Below are 18,969 nucleotides of genomic sequence, written 5' to 3'. Positions count from 1 at the left end.
GCAGATGTATTTCTCTATTCACCTCACCCACCACATTTAACATTATTTACAGAAAGGAAAGACGACTCAGGAAACAGGTCAGAGAGAGCCTAAAGAGACACTTAACCTCCCTGTAACGTTTAATCCTTAGCACTGTCAACTGAAAATTTACACCAGTACATTGTACTATAAAATCCCTAATATAGCTAATCACAGATGTGGAATGCCAGAGTTCTAGTTTCTATATTCTACAACTCTGTGGGACAGAATTAAAACTCTTTGTTCTCATGGTGCATTCAAATGACACTTGCAAATTCATACTTATGTTGAAGCAAGCACATAATATTCTTACAGTTAAAGTGCTTAAAAGCAGAATAACCCCTTTGTCAGACAACTGGGGAAAAAAGTGATGAGCATAAGCTAGATACTAACTAAGGCTAACAATTAAGCTAATTTTATAAGTATCTTGTGTAAAAATATAAAGGGCAAAGTGACCTGGAATACAGACAAAATTAAGGATATCTCAGCAGTTTTTGTGAGATGTGTTGGCAAATTACTAAGACTATACAAGTCTAATATTGCTGTGTATCACGGGCGATTGCTCTAAGACAGCGAGGGAGGCTCAGCCTCCTCTAAAAATGACGAACATCGTGTAGGATGAATTGCGCTAGGCTTATGTTATAGCCGACCTTATAACATTGCTATTTCAGATCCAGAATCATAGAAATATATGTGCTCAACCCAACTACAGTGCGAAATCATTCCGTTATAACTTTCCCCAGTTCGCCTAATGTGTGCGTGAGTTTTTCCCCCTTGTGACAACGCGATGCAGCCCAGCCTCAGTGGACTTCAATGGCATTTGGGAGCTATGCACTTTTCAATATCAAAATGCAAGACGATTATTGGACAAATACTGTGAAAACGCCCACCCACAGACTCCCACGGACTCCTAGCCTCACAGTGGGAGGGACATGGCAAAGCTTTCCGTGAGGAGACTGGTGATTGGTGAAAGCGGCTGGATATTTTCTTTGATTGACAGCTCGTTTCAAATATAGACAGGCAGCGGTGAATTTCAGTTCAGTCCCATGCGGATTCGCAAGTGGTGTGGTGTATTGTAAGAGATCAGCTTACATTTCGATTTCATTCATTACATACGGTTTCTACCAGCTTTTTTAGTTTGTATATATTTTCATTGTAAATAAAGTGTAAATATAGTGTTGTCAAGTTTGCTATCTTAGTTCCAGAAATTTCGTTTATTTGAGTGACTGAACTTGAACTTGAGGGGGCTAGTCAGCTAGCAAGAAAGCTGCGCACAGATGCCAAGCATTGTTGATTTAATTTTGGTGAAGCCATTTGCCAGTCTTCCTTTTGAGGAAAAAATTAAAATTAAAGAGCAGGGTAGACCAACGCCTCAAATTGACTTGGTGAAAAAGGTAGGGAATAATACTCGTTCCTTTCAGCTCTCCTGATACGAGAAAGTGAATTGGCTAACAGCTAGTGACCCACATCAACAACAGTAAATAGGCTACTTTAGTAATATGTCATGGATGGACCAAAAATATAGAATCTATTTAAAATGTTTATGCTGAGTATATTATATTGGAATATATATCTGGATATGAATTAAACACAGCTACAATTTGGAAAACATTTTTAAACAAAAACACAGCCGAGAACATTTCACACTACAGACCTAGATTAAAAGTGAAGGGTTATCAAAATTGTCAATAAAACATTTCTCAGTCAAAATAAGTAAAATATAGGGAAAGTATCATTGAATGAAATGTGTGGCACCCAGCCCTATGTTTGGCTCCCCAAGGTCAGTGCTTGTGCCTATTCCAGAACACTCTGCTGTTCCTGCTGAGGTTCCTGACAAAGAGCTGCTTTCAATAATGATCAATTTTTAAACAACATGCCACATGCCACAATTTTAAAATATAAAATGTTAAAATACACCCCCCCCAACACCACCATCATGTATATTGGACAGTAGGCTAATGGGCCAAAAGAACCTGTTATTTCACAGTTTGTGACCCTGCCAACAATCAGCCAGATCAGAGGCAAGAGTATGGGCAAAATTGATATTTTTTCTTTTTTCTTTTAAAATCTGGAAATATCGTAACCGACCAGCCTCCCCTGTTTGAAAGACTACCAGCCGTCACTGCTGTGTATGTACTGTTAGCGTTGGCTGCTAACAAAATTTCAGTAAGTTCCACCTAAAAAAAAAAAGACAATTCTGCGCTGTGACTCATGAACTTGAGCTATTAGAAAATTAAAAGGTCTGGAACTGTGGCTATTACAAATTAGGACAGTTATTAGCATCTTTTCGTAAACACAGTCAATATACAGTATATTTTTTAACAGTAAGCAAATACAGTAAGCAGAACTTGCAGTCACAAAATACAAAACATTGTCTCAGACTGACTCAGCACCACCAGAACAAAGTGTAAGAAACATAATTTCTGTTTTTTTTTATATTTAATTTTTAATCATATTATACCATGATAACAAAACTTGAACTAGTCATAGTTATAGTTATGCTATACAGTAACATTATAACAAACTATAGCCCTGGTTACAGAGCTGAAAGTGAAAAATAAAATGCAGTTTCTACATTGTTAGGAAAACCTACTAAGGTGTGAAGCTTGCTTAAATCAATGTAACAACTTCAGATGAACATATGTACTTACATGTGTTAGAAGATTGTGTCCAGTTGACACGAAAAATCCCTCTCAGACACTCACACATGATTGATAGAGATACAAAGCACACACAAACTAAACAGACACAGGGCTGCACTTAGCCCTGCTCTTCTCAGGTAGCTGGATTGGACTGCTGAAGCAGATGAGAGCGAAGATCTGTGTTAAAACCCACTATACAGACTGTCTTCAAACTGTATAGTCCGGTCTGGGTATTCTGTATCTATCAGGTCAAATCAACTGGATGCTATTCTTTTGTAGTGTATTGTGGAACTTCATTAGTGCTGGATATTAGAATACTATGCAACATTTTTTTTAAAAGGCTGCAGTCATGATTTTGTGTATTATATAGTGAACTGGGCGTGGTTACCAAAATCCAGAGCAAAAGAGAGAGAGGTGGGGGAGACTCATGGATGGATGGATGGAGAGAACCAGGACTGGAGTGATAGAAGATGAGTGTGAACAACACAGAATGGAGTGTTAGCAATTTGAGTCAGCAGATTGTGGTGTGCTAAAGCCACCAGTCTTTTGTTCCCTATTTTAACTTGGATTAGTGAAATACACAGGCCTTGAACCTCAATGTCAGACAGAGATCAACATTAGTGATAAAAACAGACCAAAGAAAACCATTCACTCGCACAGGCAAACAAATCCAGATATTTTGTGATATACAGTTAGGTCCATAAATATTTGGACAGAGACAACATTTTTCTAATTTTGGTTCTGTACATTACCACAATGAATTTTGAACAAAACAATTTAGATGCAATTGAAGTTCAGACTTTCAGCTTTAATTCAGTGGGTTGAACAAAATGACTGCATAAAAATGTGAGGAACTAAAGCATTTTTTAAACACAATCCTTTCATTTCAGGGGCTCAAAAGTAATTGGACAAATTAAATAATTATAAATAAAATGTTCATTTCTAATACTTGGTTGAAAACCCTTTGTTGGCAATGACTGCCTGAAGTCTTGAACTCATGGACATCACCAGACGCTGTGTTTCCTCCTTTGTAATGCTCTGCCAGGCCTTTACTGCAGCGGTTTTCAGTTGCTGTTTGTTTGTGGGCCTTTCTGTCTGAAGTTTAGTCTTTAACAAGTGAAATGCATGCTCAATTGGGTTGAGATCAGGTGACTGACTTGGCCATTCAAGAATATTCCACTTCTTTGCTTTAATAAACTCCTGGGTTGCTTTGGCTTTATGTTTTGGGTCATTGTCCATCTGTATTATGAAACGCCGACCAATCAGTTTGGCTGCATTTGGCTGGATTTGAGCACACAGTATGTCTCTGAATACCTCAGAATTCATCCGGCTGCTTCTGTCCTGTGTCACATCATCAATAAACACTAGTGACCCAGTGCCACTGGCAGCCATGCATGCCCAAGCCATCACACTGTCTCCTCCGTGTTTTACAGATGACGTGGTATGCTTTGGATCATGAGCTGTACCACGCCTTCACCATACTTTTTTCTTTCCATCATTCTGGTAGAGGTTGATCTTGGTTTCATCTGTCCAAAGAATGTTCTTGCAGAACTGTGCTGGCTTTTTTAGATGTTTTTTTAGCAAAGTCCAATTTAGCCTTTTTATTCTTGAGGCTTATGAGTGGCTTGCACCGTGCAATGAACCCTCTGTACTTACTTTCATGCAGTCTTCTCTTTATGGTAGATTTGAATATTGATACGCCTACCTCCTGGAGAGTGTTGTTCACTTGGTTGGCTGTTGTGAAGGGGTTTCTCTTCACCATGGAAATTATTCTGCGATCATCCACCACTGTTGTCGTCTGTGGGCGTCCAGGTCTTTTTGCATTGATGAGTTCACCAGTGCTTTCTTTCTTTCTCAGGATGTACCAAACTGTAGATTTTGCCACTCCTAATATTGTAGCAATTTCTCGGATGTTTTTTTTTCTTCTGTTTTCGCAGCTTAAGGATGGCTTGTTTCACCTGCATGGAGAGCTCCATTGACCGCATGTTTTCTTCACAGCAAAATCTTCCAAATGCAAGCACCACACCTCAAATAAACTCCAGGCCTTTTATCTGCTTAATTGAGAATGACATAATGAAGGAATTGCCCACAGCTGCCCATGAAAAAGCCTTTGAGTCAATTGTCCAATTACTTTTGGTCCCTTTAAAAACAGGGTGGCACATGTTAAGGAGCTGAAACTCCTAAACCCTTCATCCAATTTTAATGTGGATACCCTCAAATGAAAGCTGAAAGTATGGACTTTATGTCCATGTCCATTATATAACTATAACTTGAATATGTTTCAGTAAACAGGTAAAAAAAAACAAAAAACAAAATTTGTGTCAGTGTCCAAATATATATGGACCTAACTGTACTAAAATACTGTCATAAATTTTTCAGAAAAGTATATCATAAATCAAAAATGTATTTATCACAGCCCTAACAGCAATATGGTTTGCTTATCAATTCCTATAACACACTATGTAGTACAGAATCTAAAGAGACACTGAAATTGCAGACTGAAGAATAATGTAATTACTACAGATGCAATTAAATACAAATGTGTGACAAATTGAACACCGATAGAAGATTTTACACCAGTGTGTTAGACAGTGCTCTCTACCTCAATCATCTAAACAACAAGTGAGGGAATATAATTTGGAAGAAGATCAAGAATCTTATAAAATCAGTGGCAAGGCAGAGTCTGTGTCACCTGTCTCTGTGTATACATCTCTCCAGAAAGTTATACATAGATGGATATAAATACATTGATATGTACAATGGATATATAAAGAAGTCTACACACCCTTGTTAAAATTACAGGTTTTGGGGATGTAAAAATGAAACCAAGATAAATCCTGTGAGGTTTTGTCCCATCTTTAAATTTATGTGAAAAACAAATACAAATCTTTTAGGGGACAAAAAAAATTACATGGGTTAAAAATTATGGTTGTATATCATTTTATAACAGGGCAAGTGACTTTGGTCAGAATTAATCAATCACAGTTCAAATCATATTCAAAAGTAATTATCATACACTTGTTATCAATTACATGATTCTGATTAACCCTGAATATACATCAGCTGTTTCTAGAGGATTTTCTTGACATCTTTTTTTTTTGTTTTTTTCATCTGACTGCTAAAGCCATGGCCCACAAAGAGCTTACAAAGCATGTACTTGATCTCAGTGCTGAAAGGTATCAATCATGAGGGGGTACAAAATAATTTCCAAAACATGAGCTGTACTATGGAAAACTGTGAAGTCCATCATAAACAAGTGGGGAAAATAAGAAATCACAGTGGCATGCATTATGTCAGGAAGGCTGTCAAGAGACCTACAGCAACATTAAAAGAGCTGCAGGAATATCTGCCCAGTCCTGGTCACTCTATGCATGTGACATCAGTCTCTTATATTCTTCACATGTCTGGGCTATGGGGTTGGGTGGCTAGATAGAAGGTCTTTCTTGTGAAAAATCCCACCTAAGGCCTCCTACATTTTGCCAAACCATCTGGGAACATGTGTTATCGTCTGATAAGGTAGAACATTTTGGGCATAATTCTAAAAGATATGTTTGGCACAAAAACAGGACAGCTCATGACTCAAAGAACTCAAATCAAATGACGCATGGTAGTACAACATGATACGATGAGCTTCTTGCTCTGGACTGGGGCACTAGCCAAGATAGATGGGAATCATGGATAGCTCCAGATACCAATACATTTTGTTTCAAAACCTGAAAACCTCTGTTACACAGCCGAATAAAATTTTGACCTTCCAGCATGATGACCCAAAGCACTAAATCCAAGTCAACAAAGAAGAAGATTAAGAAGAATCTTCTTAATCATATGCCCAAAACGTTCTTAATAAAACTGAAACATTAATGGTTCAGCACTGCTACGAAGCTCAGAGTGACAAAATCAAATGTAGTGGCCAACATGTACATCACACGTGGTTTCACAAACAAAGATTGTTTGTTTTAGAATGGCCCAGACAGAGCTCAGATCTAGATCCTGCCAAAAACCTAAGGAATGACGATAAGAGGGCTGTGCAAAGGAGATCCCCTCACAATTTGATAGATCTGGAGCATTTTTAGAAAGAGGAGTGGAATAAAATTGCTAAATCAATATGTGCTAAGTTAGTAGACTCTTACCCAAGCACAAAAAGCATCAATGGTTCAGCACTGCTACGAAGCTCAGAGTGATAAAATCAAATGCAGTGGCCAACATATACATCACACGTGGTTTCACAAAAAAATCAAATGGCAATGGATGAAAGCAATACTACAGGGATTCGCCCCTTAGCCAGAAAAGCACTCTCTGTAGACATTCAACAGTAGCTGGTCTGAACTAAATCCAAAAAATAAGAGCGAGAGCGAGAGAGAAATTATTCATACTAAGACTTTTTGCATTGACATTACATTTTAAAATGCTTGAAAAACAATACACAAATTCTATTTTGGTTCTAACCAGAAGTTTTATGCATGCAAAACTGCACTAAGAATTATCTCCAGTGTGAAATCAAGGGTGGGTTACAAAATGGTCCACCAAAATATGCTGGAGATATAATCTTATTGAGTTTAATTTGCACAGAGCTAAACAAAACTACACATCCAGTCTCAACTCCTATGGGTCGTCTACATGCTTACATACACAGCTCAAAGCTCACAAGAGACATTTCTGGAGTCTCAAGCTGTACTAAAGAGTAACTCTGCCCACTTTACAATCAAGGGCAGAAATTATATTGAAATTATGTTATGTAGACAGTGAAAAGCCACCAATTACTTATATTTTGTATAGCTTATAGCATCCATCCATTATCCATAACCACTTATCCTGTGCAGGGTCGCGAGCAAGCTGGAGTGACTATGGGCAAGAGGCAGGATACACCCTGGACAAGTCGCCAGGTCATCGCAGGGCTAACACATAGAGACAAACAACCATTCACACCTACAGTCAATGTAGAGCTGCCAATTAGCCTAACCTGCATGTCTTTGGGGGAAACCAGAGCACCCAGAGGAAACCCATGCAAAAAGGCCCCCATCGGCCACTGGGCTCAAACGCAGAACCTTCTTGCTGTGAGGCAACAGTGCTAACCATTACACCACTGTGCCACCCTAGCTTATAGCAGTCAGAAGTATTAACAAAAGAACTAAAGTCATCACAGATTTAGGTTTCCTGGGATTTAAAATTCCAACACGATTAAACCAGAAAAGCAGCAAGCAACAGCCCCAAACTACAACCCCAAATGAGAAAAAGTTGAGATGGTATGTTGAAATTGAAATTAAAACTGAAAACAATTGTTTGTAGATAATCTTTGACCTGCATTGCACACAAAACAATATAATAGCACATTGTTTGATGTTGTACCTCCTGGATTTTATTATTATTATTATTATTATTATTATTATTAATGAATAAATAAATTGATTGATTGATTGATTAATTAATTACTTTTTTAATAAGCACTTATTTCAATTTTAATTCTTACAACACGTTTTTTTTTTAAGTTCTCATCTCATCTCATTATCTCTAGCCGCTTTATCCTGTTTTACAGGGTCGCAGGCAAGCTGGAGCCTATCCCAGCTGACTATGGGCGAAAGGCGGGGTACACCCTGGACAAGTCACCAGGTCATCACAGGGCTGACACATAGACACAAACAACCATTCACACTCACATTCACACCTACGGTCAATTTTAGAGTCACCAGTTAACCTAACCTGCATGTCTTTGGACTGTGGGGGAAACCAGAGCACCTGGAGAAAACCCACGCGGACACGGGGAGAACATGCAAACTCCACACAGAAAGGCCCTCGCCGGCCACGGGGCTCGAACCCGGACCTTCTTGCTGTGAGGCGACAGCGCTAACCACTACACCACCGTGCCGCCTTTTTTTAAAGTTGGGACGGTAAATCATTTACCCCTTTGTAACGTTGCCATTCCTTCTCACAACACTTAAAAGATGTTTAGGGACTGAAGACACCAAGTGGTGACAGATTTCAAGTGTTATTTTGTCCCATTCTTCTTGCAAACATGTCTTCAGGTGTGCAACAGTACAGGACTGACGTTGTCATTTTTTGTTTCAAAATTCACCACACATTCTCTATTGGGGACAAAGGGGATAGGCACCATCTTCGTCCACAGCCATGCCTTTGTAATGTATGCAGGATGTGATTTTGCATTGTCATGTTGAAATATCTCTGGAAAAGGTGTCACCTTGAAGGCAGCACATGTTACTCTAAAATCTCAGTGTACTTTTTTGCACTAGTGCTGCCATTACAGAAGTGTAAGTTACCTTTGTCAAGGGCACTGATACAACCCCATATCATGACAGACCCTGGTTTCTGGACATGCTGGTAACAGTCTGGATGGTCTTTTATGTCTTTGGTCTGGAGCACATGGCGTCAATTTCTTCTAAAAAGGACCTGAAATACTGGTTTGTCTGACAACAATACATGTTTCCACTGTTTCCACGATGTAGTGTAATTGTTGTAATTTATTTGGCATTTGTGGATGTAACTCGGTATTGTAGTGCTTGAAAAAGGTGTGCCAAAGTAATCCCAAGCCCATGTGCTTATATCAACTATAGATGAATGACGGTTCTTGACGCAGTGCTGTCTGAGGGATCAGAACTTACGGGTGGTCAGCTTAGGCTTGTGCCCTTGCCCTTTACAGACCAAACTTCCTCCAGAGTCCTTGAATCATTGAATGATATTATGTGCCACAGAGGATGAAATATGCAAATCATTTCCTATTTTTGTTTTTAAACATTTCAATAATTTTCTCACGCATTCATTGACAAACTGGAGATCCTCTGCCCATCTTTGTTCCTCAAAGACTAGGCCTTTCCTGGATACTGCTTTTGTAGCAAATCACCTGTTACAATCATCTGTTACAATCACTTGTTGACATTACCTGTTTCAAATCACATTATTTTTTAATTGTTTTACCTCAGTAATAGCATTAAATTGCCCGCCCTGACTTTTTTTGGAATGTGTTGCAGGCCTGAAATTTAGGAAAGGATGTATATTAACAAATGAAATGAAGTTGACCAGACAAATCTTTTTAAACTTTTTTTCCAGAAATAATTTTCCAGTATCCTCTTCATTTTTATTGTACTGTCGCTTTCCTTTTTGTACTTTCCACTTTCGCTTTCCTTTTTCCATTTTTTTTCTCTCTTTTTTTCGGAAGAACACAGAGACCGGAAGCTTTATTTTTCTTTTTTTTCTCTCCTCCTGTGTAGAGACCACAAGCGGAGGCCATCTACATCGGATCTGCTTTTATATCAACAGATCTTCGATTAAGGTACGTGAATCTTTTCATCATGGCACACCTTCAGCTTGCTCGGTGTGCTGAGTGCAGGATGTTTAGTCATTCTTCCTCCGTCGCTAGTGATAGCTTTATTAGCTTTATTTGTGATAAGTGCAGATTAGTTAGCTCTCTGACAGAGAAGTTTGCAGTGCTAGAAGTGCGTGTCCAGGCTTTAGAGAAGGTCAGTGAGCGTGAGAACAGTGTAGTTTCTGTAGGGGAAAGTCTGGATGCCCTAGGTGGAGTTAGTAATCCCCCAACTCTGGCATTAGAGCCCTTACAGCGGGGCGAATGGGTGACGACTCAGCGGCATAAGCGTAGAGCCAAAGCTACCGCTGAGGCTCGCCCACAGGAGCACCACTCCTCTCCGCATCACGTGTCGAACAGGTTTGCTCTCTTTAGTGATGCACCCACTGAGAAACCTGAAAGAGCTCTGGTTATAAGGGACTTTATCATACGGCACGTGAAATTAGCTCAGCCTTTAGGGGCACCAGCAGCTTTAGTCAGGTGTATATCGGGAGCCAGGGCGCCGGACATAGCAGGTAATCTTAGGGTCCTAGGCAAGCACAGGTTCTCAAAGATAGTTATCCATGCAGGAGCTAATGATATACGCCTTCGTCAGTCTGAGGTTACTAAGAGTAACTTTATAGAGGTGTTTAAATTAGTGAAGGCGATGTCCGATGCTGTAGTATGCTCTGGCCCCATCCCAATTCAGCGTGGCAATATAGCTTACAGCAGGTTATGGTCGCTGAACTGCTGGCTGTCCAGGTGGTGCTCTGAAAACAGTGTGGGCTTTATAGATAATTGGGCTAATTTTGAGGGCACTGCTGGCCTGTTAGGGTGGGACGGTATCCATCCCACTCGGGAAGGTGCTGCTCTCATTTCCTGCAGCATAGGTCATAGTCTCAGAACAGGCCTAGTAAATTCCTGACAATCCAGAGCCAAGGCCAGGGAGCAGATGAACAGGCTAAACCGACTGTCTGCTAGCTGCACAGAGTCATCACTCAGGGTCCACTACATTGAGACTGTGTCTGTTCCCCGAGCTAAACAAAAAGGTAGAAATTTTCAGAGAGTTTGCTCCAGTAACCTAATCAATATAAAATTAGATCATACTGACTGTACAGCTGCTGCCAGCACCTTTGATCTAAAGGTGGGGCTATTAAATATTAGATCTCTTACATCTAAAGCGCTAATGGTTAATGAACTCATTACTGATCAGAAGTTTAATGTACTTTGTTTAACTGAAACATGGATTAAGCCAAATGAATATATAGCATTAAATGAAGCGAGTCCTCCTGGATACAGTTATATACACCATCCTCGTCAAACTGGCAGAGGAGGAGGCGTTGCGGTTATTTATAACGATTATCTAGGTGTAACACAAAAACCTGGTTATAAATTTAATACATTTGAAGTTCTTCATACTCATATAATGTATGTAGCCTCGAAAAATAAGTCTACCCAGTTAATTCCATTACTTATTATTTACAGTCCCCCAGGGCCATATTCTGAGTTTCTTTCTGAATTTGCAGATTTTATCTCAGATCTGGTTATTTCCTTAGACAAAGCTTTAGTTGTCGGAGATTTTAATATTCACTTCGATAACCCAGAAGACCCTTTAAAAACAGTGTTTGTGTCCATTTTAGATTCAGTAGGGATTAATCAGAATGTCATAGGACCGACCCATAATGGTGGTCACACCCTTGATCTAATACTAACATTCAGGTTAAACGTAAACAATATAGTCATACTTCCACAGTCTGAAGTTATCTCAGATCATTATCTCATCTCATTCAAACTATGTCTGAGTAATAATATATGCACCTCACCACGCTACTGTATTAAACGTACATTCACGTCAACTACTGCACAGAGCTTTATAAATGATCTCCCAGAGTTATCAACTTTGACTGGGTCACTGTCAGCCCCTGCAGAACTTGATCAGGCAACTGAATGCTTAGAGTCAACATTCCGCCATACTTTAGATAATGTAGCTCCTCTTAAAAGGAAAATGGTCAGAGGCAAAAAATTAGCACCCTGGTATTAAGTAATTGAAGTAATTGAACTGCTTCTAAAAATAATAAATTCTTCTCTCACGATTGGCTATGTACCCAAATCCTTTAAACTAGCAGTTATCAAACCCTTGATTAAAAAACCTGACCTTGATCCCTGTCAGCTGTCCAATTATAGGCCAATATCAAACCTCCCCTTTATCTCCAAGATCCTTGAAAAAGCTGTGGCACAGCAGTTATGCTCATATTTACATAAGAATAACATCCATGAAATGTATCAGTCAGGATTTAGACCTAATCATAGCACAGAGACAGCTTTGGTTAAAGTAGTAAACGACCTACTGTTGGCGTCTAATCAGGGCTGTGTCTCGCTACTTGTGTTGCTTGACCTTAGTGCAGCATTTGATACCATTGATCATTCCATTCTTCTGGATAGACTAGAAAATGTTGTGGGAGTTAAGGGAACAGCCCTCTCGTGGCTCAGGTCTTATTTAACTGATCGTTATCAGTATGTTGATCCACATCGCTGGGATCATCACCTTGTAGTGGTGATGTGGCTTGTGTGTTCCAGTGATCCTTAGAGCTATGTCGGCTGGAGTTTAATACTCCTAGTAGGGTCACCCATGCCGAACAGGTCAATGGGTAGGAACCAGACGAAGAATGATCCCCTAGTCCTCCAGGTTGGGGGTTGGGCTGAGGGCTGATAACCCGCTCTTATAAAAAAGATCTTATTACAGAAACTGAAAGCAGAGACAATTCATTTAATCTTGGGTGCACAGGAGGCACTTTCCCAAATAACGGAGAACATATGACGCAAGGGGGTCAAAGCCAGCAGGAAGCCCCCAGACTGATGGAGCCACTTCTACACCCAAAGAGCATCACCAAGATTGGTAATTGGAATGTAAGGACACTATATGAGAGCGGTAATATTGCCCAGGCAACAAGAGAGATGGCAAAGAGAGAGATTGACATCATGGGTATAAGTGAATCACACTGGATTGGACATGGGAAGTTGCAGCTGCAAGAGGGAGAGACCATAATCTACTCAGGAAGAGAGGACAATATTCATAGGCAAGGGGTAGGCATACTAATGTCGAAGAGCGCAAGCAGAGCATTGATAGACTGGAGACCAATTAGTGAAAGGATTGTCCAAGCAAGGTTTTACTCCAATCACATTAAGTTGATGCTAGTACATGTGTACGCACCTACGGAGGATGCTGAAGAGCAGGTAAAGGATGAGTTCTATGCGAGGTTGCAGGATGTGTTGAGTTCATGCAAGACACATGATATGCTGGTTGTGACTGGGGACATGAATGCAAAGGTTGGTGATAAAAACCAGAACTACGAACGAGTGATGGGTAAACATGGCTTGGGGCAACAGAATAATAATGGCGAAAGATTATGCGAGATCTGTGACATGAACGAGCTAATGATAACTGGCATGCTCTTTCTTCACAAAACGATACACAAAGCAACATGGACATCACCAGATGGAGTGACCAGAAACCAGATAGACCACATACTCATTAGCAGGAAATTCAGGAATTCTGCGAAGGACACGCGGGTTTTCAGATCAGCTGACATAGGAAGCGATCATTTTCTCTTGTGCATGGAAGTCAAGTTGAGGTTAAAAACAAACCCAAGAGAGAAAGGAAGGGCAAGGGCAAAATATGATACAGCGAAGTTGAAGGATGAAGATACAAGGAAGGCTTTTACCATCGCCTTAAAAATAGGTATGATGCACTGGAGGAGGAAGAGATAGAGCAGGAAGATAAACACGCTGAAGAGGATATAGAGCGAGAGTTTAATGTCATGATGAAGGCGCATGCTGAAGCTGCTGAGACCGTGCTTGGAAAACCGAAAAGAAGGAAAAAACCATGGATAAGTGACCGTTCATGGAAGCTCATAGAAGAGAGGGAAGAGATCAACAAAAAGCTATTAGGAACACGCTCAGAAAAAGTGAAGACACAGCTCAGGAAGAAATATGTAGAGAAGAAGTCAGAGGTGAAGAAGAGTATACGGAAAGACAAAAGGATATGGATGGACGGCATTGCAAAAGAGGCAGAGAACGCTGCAAGGAACCAACATATGAGAACGCTGTATAGACTAACTAAGACCCTGTGCAATGAGAGATCAAGAAGGAGTAGCGCAGTCCTAGACAAAGGGGGAAATCTTCTAAGTAGCAAGGAGGATATAAAAGCTAGATGGACAGAGCACTTTCAAGAAGTTCTTAATAGAGAAGCACCAACAAACCCAATAACCGAGGAGGAAGACAACGGCTTTGAATTCACTGATATCATAGAAGAGATAAAAACAAATGAACCAACAATGGGAGAAGTAAAATCAGCCATGGGAAGACTGAAGAATGGAAAAGCACCAGGGACAGACTCGATTACGGCAGAGTTACTGAAGGCAGGTGGAGAATTTTCTGTAAAGAAAATACATGAATTATTGAAGAACATCTGGAAGTACGAGAAAGTACCCAGCAGATGGAAGCAAGGCTTGATAATAAAATTACCAAAGAAAGGAAACCTGAAGGAATGCAAGAACTCCAGGGGTATAACCCTTCTGTCTGTTGCAGGGAAAATACTTAGTCGGATCATTATCGACAGGCTACGTAATGGAGTAGACAAAAGACTGAGAATGGAACAAGCCGGTTATAGAAGTGGAAGAGGAACAACAGAACAGGTGTTTGTTCTACGAAACATACTGGAACAAGTGAATGAATGGCAGGCGACCTTATACTTAGGATTTGTAGATTTTGAGAAGGCCTTTGATTCGGTACACAGAGAGAATTTATGGATAATCATGACGAAATATGGAATACCGGAGAAGTTGGTGAGGATGGTAAAGTTATTCTATGATGGCTTTCAATGTGCAGTTGAAGAAGGGGGTGAACTAGGCGAATGGTTTGAAGTCACCACAGGAGTAAAGCAAGGTTGTAATATGTCAGGGTTCCTGTTCTTGATAGTACTTGACTGGGTAATGAGGAGAACAGTCGGGAATGGCGAAAATGGAATAAGATGGAAATTTACATCAAAGTTGGATGACCTAGACTTCGCGGATGATATTGCATTGCTCTCTTCCACCAAGCAACAAATGCAATATAAATTAAACAAGTTAGACGCAGAAGCTAGGCATGTGGGATTGAAGATCAATGTGCAGAAGACAAAGATGATGAGAATTAACCCCAGCAGCCAAGAACACTTTAGCATTGGAACACAAGACAGGATTGAAGATGTCGAAGAATTTAATTACCTAGGAGCGACAGTATGTAAAGATGGTGGAGGCATGAAAGACCTGAAGAACCGTTTGTCGAAAGCGAGAGGGGCATTCATGAGACTGAAAAAGATCTGGAGATCCTGCAATATATCAAGGAAAACTAAACTTAGGCTCTATAAGACGCTGGTTGTGCCAATCCTGGTATATGGCTGTGAAACGTGGAAAATGAATCAAGGAGATAGTAAGATGATAGACGTTTTCAACAACAAATGTCTTCGAAGAATAATGAAAGTACGTTGGGAAGAACATGTATCCACAGAGGAACTCCTGAAGCAAGCAAACTGTAGGCCACTAAGCAACGAAGTAAAGAGGAGGAGGTGGAAGATGATTGGACACATCTTACGGCAAGACAGAAACAATCTCATGAATGTGGCTATGACCTGGGCACCAGAAGGAAAAAGGAAGAGAGGAAGGCCAAAAACAACATGGCGCCGAACAGTTGAGAAAGAAAGAGCTGAGGCTGGATGGAGATTATGGGATGAGGCGAGGGAGACTGCTGTGGACAAGAAGAAATGGAGAGAAACTGCTGAAGCCTTATGTGCCACCTAGGGCGTGAAGAAGACAGTCTAAAGTCTAAATCAGTATGTTGATATAAATGGTGATATTTCTAGACGTACTGAGGTAAAGTTTGGTGTTCCACAAGGTTCTGTCTTGGGTCCACTGCTTTTTTCTTTATATATGTTACCTCTGGGTGATATTATTCGTAAACATTGTATTAGTTTCCACTGTTATGCTGATGACACACAGTTGTATGTTTCTGCAAAACCTGATGAGAGACACCAGCTTAATAGAATTGAGGAATGTGTTAAGGACATTAGACACTGGATGCTTATTAATTTCCTTCTGCTTAACTCTGACAAGACTGAAGTACTTGTACTAGGACCACATACAGCTAGAAGTAAGTTTTCTGATTACACAGTAACTCTGGATGGCCTTTCTGTTTCTTCACGTGCAGCAGTAAAAGACCTCAGGGTGATTATTGTCCCCAGTCTTTCATTCGAAACTCACATTGATAACATTACCCGGATAGCTTTCTTTCATCTCAGAAATATTGCTAAGATAAGAAATTTAATGTACTACATGATGCGGAAAAACTAGTTCATGCTTTCGTTACCTCCAAGTTGGATTATTGTAATGCCTTACTGTCTGGATGTTCCAATAAGTGCATAAACAAGCTCCAGTTAGTTCAAAATGCAGCAGCAAGAGTCCTTACTAGAACTAGAAAATATGACCACATCATGCCTGTCTTATCCACACTGCATTGGCTCCCAATCAATTTTCGTATTGATTATAAAATACTACTATTGACCTTTAAAGCACTAAATGGTCTCGCACCACAGTACCTAAGTGAACTTCTGCTCCTCTATGACCCGCCACACCTACTTAGATCAAAATGTGCAGGCTATCTGTTGGTACCTCGTATAGTGGTACTACATCAGGGGACAGAGCCTTTTCTTACAAAGCCCCGCAGTTATGAAACAGCCTTCCAAGTAATGTTCGGGAATCAGACACAGACTCAGCGTTTAAGTCTAGGCTGAAAACATATCTGTTTAGTCAAGCCTTTTGTTAATGGTGTTTATGAGGTAAAGGTGTAGATCTGGAGGGTCCTCAGACCTAGAGTGTTTTGGTAAACTGGGATGTATGGATGCTGTCAGTCCCCACTTGCTTGCTCACTCAAGTTTGTTGACAGTGTAGTGGCTTGCTGCTTTATGTCCTGGGGCTCCCTCATGTCTGTGTTACCTTCTAGCTCTCCCCTTTTAGTTATGCTGTCATAGTTAGTTGCCAGAGTCCCTGCTTGCACTCAGTGCAATATGTATACTGTTCCTACTTATTCAGGTGACATTGGGCATACCTAACAATCTGTGTTTTCTCTCCCTCTCTCTCTCTCTCCCCCCTCCCCCCAAATCTGTCCCTCTGAGTTACATGGAGTCAACAGGAAATCTTTTGGTGGAGAGGGTGGAGACCTTGACTGGCTCTTGTAGCCTGCAAGGAATCGGCCGTCTGACATTTTGTCGCATGTCCCAGACCCGGTGAAATGTAACTGAATTGTCTTGGCCAGCCCTAAGGGTCCCATCTGCATCTGCCTGCACTCACTCTGATCTATAATTCCAACTGTCTCATTGCTGAGGAGTGTGCTCCCATCACCCAATCAAGCATCCAGCCAGAGCAGGTCATGATATTTTTAACCATATTAACATGCCATTGTTGTGTATTATACCTGATATCAGGACTCTTGTCTCTGCAAGCCTACCACACAGACTTAATAGTTGTGTTATTTTTAGACATTGACACCTGTTGCCTACACTTATTCAGGTGACATTGGGCATACCTAACAACCTGTGTTTTCTCTCCCTCCCCCCCCACAAATCTGTCCCTCTGAATTACATGTCGGTCCTGGGATCGAGATGCTGACCTCTTCTGCTCCTTGGACCTGCTTGATCCATCCTGGTGCCCTGTGTCTGGTTGGAGTCTCATCGCATCGCTCTTGTGGAGGATGGCCCCATGAGGAAAGTCACACCTGGAGGACGCTCTGGACTCTTACAGTAATGCTTTTATGGCTGAGGACTACAGTTGACTTGCTAACTTTAGGACTGCAGTTATCATGAACAGTTTTGCACTCAAGTTTCCATCGATGAAGAGTTACAACATCAACGAAACTGTCTTCATGTTAAAACTGTTAATATTATAGTCATGCTGTCTGTTGTTGCCCAAATGAGGATGGGTTCCCTTTTGAGTCTGGTTCCTCTTGAGGTTTCTTCCTCATGTCGTCTGAGGGAGTTTTTCCTTGCCACCGTTGCCACAGGCTTGCTCATTGGGAATAGATTAGGGATAAAATTAGCTCATGTTTTAAGTCGTTCAAATTCTGTAAAGCTGCTTTGCGACAATGTTTATTGTTAAAAGCACTATACAAATAAACTTGACTTGACAAAGCATGAAATATCTTGGGTTCATATTGTCTGCAATGAAATACAATTCAAAGTAAATTTAGAAATCACGGCTTTCTTTTTAGCGGAGCAGAGCCCCATACTTAAGTTAAACGACTGACCTGATTTTTGATGGCTTTAACCATACGATGTCTGTACATACGATCCATGAACGTGTACCACCACAGGGAACCCGACCGCAAGTGCAAGGCAATGTTGTCATGCTCCGCCCCGGACTTCCACTCCGAAGATTACTTATCTCCCAGGTCAGCGCTAATCCAGATCCGGGACAGGAATTCCATCTAGCCTGCATTTCACTTCCTGGTTCTCTCTGCTGTGTATAAATAAGCCGTTCTCAGACCCTGACTTTGCCAGAACGTCTTGTTTTGCTATTCTAGCTGTTTCTGTGCCTTTATTGTGTTTCATGTTTTTTGCTCAAGCTATTTTTCTAGTTCATGGTTTTTTCTTATGTTTTTTTGCTCTAGTGTTTTTGTCCTTGTCTGTCTCATGTTTTTGTCAAGTTTTTTGTCTCTTTGTACCTGGAATATTTTTGCCATTTGTTTGTTTACCTTTTTTGCCATGCCCTTTCCCTGGATTAAATCTCATTATTCATTGGATTACTGCTTCTGGATCCTAATCTCACCACCCCAACAGTACGTTCTGGCCAGCATGGATCCAGCAGAACTCACCTGTCTGAGAACGGCCATCCAGCAGCAAGGGACTCTCCTTGGGACCCATCAAGACCTCCAGCAGATCACCCAGAACCTCGCCACCCTGTCCAACTCACTCAACCTCCTCACCACACA

The sequence above is a fragment of the Neoarius graeffei genome, chromosome 6, assembly GCF_027579695.1.
Source record: "Neoarius graeffei isolate fNeoGra1 chromosome 6, fNeoGra1.pri, whole genome shotgun sequence".
Lineage (NCBI taxonomy): Eukaryota > Metazoa > Chordata > Actinopteri > Siluriformes > Ariidae > Neoarius > Neoarius graeffei.
This window is presented reverse-complemented; position numbering follows the sequence as displayed.